Here is a 4,838-nt window from a genome sequence, read left to right as displayed (position 1 = left end):
AATTGGAGACGTTTTATCTTGGTAACTGCAGACAGCAAAGGTATTCAAACAGGCCTTCGGCTTCCATATCCCATACGATGCAGTGTACGGCTAATTTGCCTACAAACGTCAGGTGGTCATAATAATCTGGCCACTCAGTATATATGCTAATTAGACAGGAGCCAGGGCTGCAGCCAGGGGATGGAGGCAGCTGCTGTAGCTGTGAGGGACGGAGGGATGGATCCAGGCAGCCACCGCAGCTGTGAAGGCCTACTCTTGTACGAATTTTGTACATTGGGCCTCTAGTATATATATATTCTGTGATGGCATTGCAATCTATAATAATAAAAGCATAATATGCTAATTAGACCAGACAGCCGAATGACCTTCTGGAGGTACTTCCAGACGAAGCTGGGGTGGCAGGGGCTGAGGCAGAGGTGGTTAAGGTTGATCAGGCAGGCAGAAAGGTGGGCTATCAGCAGGCAGGCAGGCAAGCAGTTAGGGGTGATCAGGCAGGAAGGCAAGTGGTTAGGGGCAATCAGGCAGGCAGGTGAGTGCTTAGGGGTGATCAGGCAGGCAGGTGAGCAGTTAGGGGGGTATCAAGCAGGCAGGCAGAGTGGTTAGGGGCAATCAGGGGCAGGCAGGTGAGCAGTTAGGAGCCAGAGGTCCCAGATTGCGAGAGGGTGCACCCGGGTTAGGGGCCCCCCCCCCCCCCCGCATGAATTTCATGCACTGGGCCTCTAGTAGTCATGTACACTTTGTTCTAAATAACATAGCAACCAAATCAAGTCTTCTATAAATACAAAAAAATACTTGAGACAAATATAACTTGAATTTGAAATATGAATACACTTTTAAAATTTTACAGATCAAGTTAGCAAAAAATAACAAAGAATAAAGATTTGATTAAGGATATCAGCATGTACTGATTATTTGATTGATTGTCTCATTTCTTATATCCAAAGAACATTATGATATTGATTATGTCTTTAGCCAAAGAAATATTTTTGTCACATTCAAAAATCTACAAGCTACGATCTGTATTAAAAATCAATATATAAAATAGAGTTCTTGAAAATTAAGAAAATCCCTTAACTAGATTAAAAGGAAATAAAAATCAAAAATACAAATTATTTAGAAAAGGATACAAAGAAGAATAGAACTCAAGCTAACTGATGTGGAAAGGTACTATTTGGGAGCCAGTATTGTTTGATGGTGAGCAGACTAGCTAGAGCTGTGTGATTCTGGAAAAATTACTTAACTTCTCTGAGCCTCAGTGTTCTCACCATTGTAAAATGGTGATAATAACAGCACTTCCCCATAGCTATGTGCTGAAGATTAAATAAGAATGCACATAAAACACCTTGGAGTCTAGCGCATCATAAGTGTTCTCGAATGATTTGTATCTAGTTGTCTTCATTCTTTCCTCCACTTACTCTCTTTCCTCATTCCTCAAATTTCTCACTTTCAAAACCCTCTACAATGTGTTTCTATTACTTTTGTAAGAAAAAATACATAAAAATGTCTAATGGAACTATTTCATTGCTAATCACATTTCTAATGAAATTCGAAGGAAAAAAGCTTCAACAGAATAAGAAATATAATCATCCTCAGTTCAGCATAATCTGGTGTTCCTCCTCCTTTTTGCTGGTGGAGGTGTGCAGAGGTGGGAGGACAGTGCAAATCATCTGAGAACGGTTTAATCTGTGGCTGTTCCAAACAGAAAAGGCTCCGATTCTGAGAAGGCTGCCAACTGGGCCCTACCGGCATTTCTACAAGGAGTGCTGCAGCCTTCTTTGTCTCAGAGGAGATGTAGCAGGACAGGAAGCAAAAATAGCCAGTGAGGCTCATGGGCTTTTCCTTCTAAGAGCCTCATTTTAGAAGAAAGAATAGAAGCCATTGGTGTACACTTTTCCCAAACCTCTTGCGACCACTCCCGGACGGGAACGAGTCTGCAGAGGATGGGCAGTGGGAGAGGGAGCATGACCGCGGAGTCCTAAGACAGGAAGCATCCAGGCAGCATGTCCAATAACTGAAAAGACCCCAGGAAGAGCAGGCCGTGGGACACACAGGGCCAAAGTGGGTAACCCCCGAGACAGCCCCATGCCCCAAGGGGAAGCAAGAGCAACTCCGAGTCCAGGACATAGAAGGCCATGTCAAATGAACAGGTGGGTGTCCGTCCAGCAGTACCTGGCCTCTAAGGACAGATTGTGCAAGGACCAGGTGGGAAACCACTGTTGGACATGGTCCTGTGGAAGCCCCGGGGAGACGAAACAATCTTAGGTGAAAAACAAAACAAAACAAAACAACAGAATAAAGGTAATATCAAAGTTTCCCAGTTACCCAACAGAACAAAGGTTCAAAATGAAATTTATTTTAGAAAATAAAGTAATACTTTCTTGCCCGTGTAAGTATACAGAGTTAGACTTATCTTTGCCACCATACTCTTCCCCACCCTCAAGGCAAACCCTCTGCCTAGCCGTAGAACCACCTGACCTGCTACCTAGTCCTGATGAGAAGTCTCCTCTAGCGTCCATAGTCACCACGCTCTTAACAGTGATCCTAAGGGGGGAGGGGGGGGTCTCCCTCCTGGGTTTGCAACCCTTTTAGGAGACAGACCTTGGAGACACAAGTTCAGTTGTGTTGCTCTGAGCTGTGCTACGTCGACCACCTCGGAGGTCCTTCCATTCTCCTCCCCTGCCCTTCTCCCACGTGGCAGTAAGGAAATTGAGGATGAGAGTAGAATCATGCCCCTGGTCCACAGAGCTGGGTGGAGTGGAGCTGTAACTGCCTGGTGGGGTGAGACATGGAGCGTCCTCTCTCTTCTTTGGTTCAGGCAGGGGTTCTTTCTCACAGCCCCAGCGACTCAGCCTTCCTCGCCCTCCCAGGAGCTAATGACTCATCCACACCACAGCCTTGCTGCTGCATGGGACACTGCCCCACAGGCATGGCCGGTCTCTCTCTCTCTCTCTCTCTCTCTCTCTCTCTCTCTCTTTCTCTCTCTCTCTCCTCTATCTCTACTTATCTCCCTCCCTCCCTCCTTCACATCCATATTCTCTGAGCTCGTCCTGGGGCTTGGCCTATAACAGGTACTCAATAAATATATGTTGACACTGATTCCATTGCTATGTAATTGTTGCATTAACCTGATGACATAATTATTAGATTGACAAGAACATCTATACTTTTTATACAAAGCACTTTGTGTGTGTCATCTCAAACACAATGACCTTCTACAGGTATCATCACAGACATTACACAGTTTAGTTTGTGCAATGTCCCAAGGTCATACACCTACTGTCTCCATCCAGATCAAAGCCACATAAACTGTGATTGCGTTCCTCCAGCTAAAACTGTCTACTGCCCTTTAAATTTGCTCAGTGGGATTCACTTTTTTCATCTGCCCCTAAGATTAATTTCTTGGACTTTCCAGTCATTTCTGGTTATTATAAAGTCTTGTAGTCATATGAAGTCACAAAGCTCAGTCTTGACTGTGAAATTAGAAGGTCTGGCTTTATGTAATAATCAACTCTGCAATCTTAATTTGAAAATAAGACTTGCCCTCTTCTGCTAGGGTTTCCTGCAGTTACAAAGCTCTCTCTTCTTGCTATCCTCTTTTCCTAACTGTTACCCACTATTTCTTTTAATTTATTAATATTTTAAGTATGGAAACTTTTAAGAACACACAAATGTAAAAGAATAATGCAATACATCTGTCACTCACCTTCAGCAATTATACCTCACCAGCTCACGACCAATATTATTTCAACTACTTCCCCCCACATCAGCCCATCAAGAAGGTACAAGAGCAGGAAAAGCTCTTACCTGAGTAACAGTGTTGTACGCTCTTTGTTCTCTGGGCCTGGCCAGCATTTAAAGCACATATTTCTTTGGTGGGGAGCTGTGGTGGGTTCTCCACAGAATCCTCTGCAGGCACGTCTGTGGTGAGTGACTTACTCTCTCTGCAGCGCCTCAGGAATTGAGGGCCCAGGGTTTTTCAGCTGAGGTCCCATCAGCCCTGCAGGCAGCCTGCCTGCACAGCAGTGGCGATACCCAGACCAGCTCCCTCACTGGCAGAGCCTTCATCTGTTCGGTGGGAAACTGTCCGAGGAGGTCATGGAGAGAACGACCACCGGTTGACCCGCCAGCTGGACCCAGGCAATCAAAGGCTCCTCACCCCCTCCCTTGTCCTTGAAATCTGCATTCTGCTTGTCTTCCCCGAGCTGGGAGCTGCCCCACGGGCACAACCATGAGACAGGAAGGTGGCGTTGAGACCATCTGGACCAGACAGATGACGGGACCCAGACAAGGCCTCTCTATGAACTTTGAAGATTCTGGTGAGTGAATGCGGAGATCTGTCCATCTTGCAGCCACCCAAGAGAAGACTCGGATGTATAATAAGTTCCCTTGCTTATTAATCCTGCCACCACCAATCTAGGGTGGTTTCTCTCCTTTTTCAGTCTCTCCATGCCCTCTGTGGACAGGGGCCAGTTTGTGAACCAACAAAAACACTCAGGCAGCCCTTGTCCTCATAAATTCTGGGAGCACAGGGAGATGTCAACCCAGCCACCTCTCCTCCAGGTGGTCCATCTGCAACCACCCTCGCTCCCAACCTTCACATCTCCTGGGACCTTTGCTAAGCTCGCATGGTAGTTCTATAGACACACCTTTTACTCTGCTTAAAGTGAGGAACAGACACCCCAAAACCTTTCCAAAAAATTGTTTCTCCTTCCCTACCCTTCCATTCCCTTAATGTGAAGTAAAGTCTGTGTCCCAAAACAGTGCCACTCTAAGTGGGCTTCCAGCGAGCTAGAGGGAGAGCTTGTGCTGAGTTGGACGTCATGCAGAGCTTCCTTTGT

The 4,838-nt window shown here is 45.9% G+C and overlaps 1 long non-coding RNA gene across 1 annotated transcript in view; it reads right to left on the bottom strand.

Moving 5' to 3' along the window:
- The window catches only part of LOC106727060, a 6,213-nt gene extending 2,008 nt beyond the window's left edge, over nt 1-4,205 (bottom strand). Inside the window, exon 1 of the long non-coding RNA XR_001363209.1 lies at nt 3,805-4,205. This is a non-coding gene — a long non-coding RNA (uncharacterized LOC106727060). The remainder of the gene's footprint in view (nt 1-3,804) is intronic.
- Between the last annotated feature and the right edge of the window lie 633 nt (nt 4,206-4,838).

The sequence above is a fragment of the Myotis brandtii genome, unplaced genomic scaffold, assembly GCF_000412655.1.
Source record: "Myotis brandtii unplaced genomic scaffold, ASM41265v1 scaffold356, whole genome shotgun sequence".
NCBI lineage: Eukaryota > Metazoa > Chordata > Mammalia > Chiroptera > Vespertilionidae > Myotis > Myotis brandtii.
The sequence above is the reverse complement of the archived record's forward strand: the minus strand, read 5'-3'. Positions and strand labels throughout refer to the sequence as shown.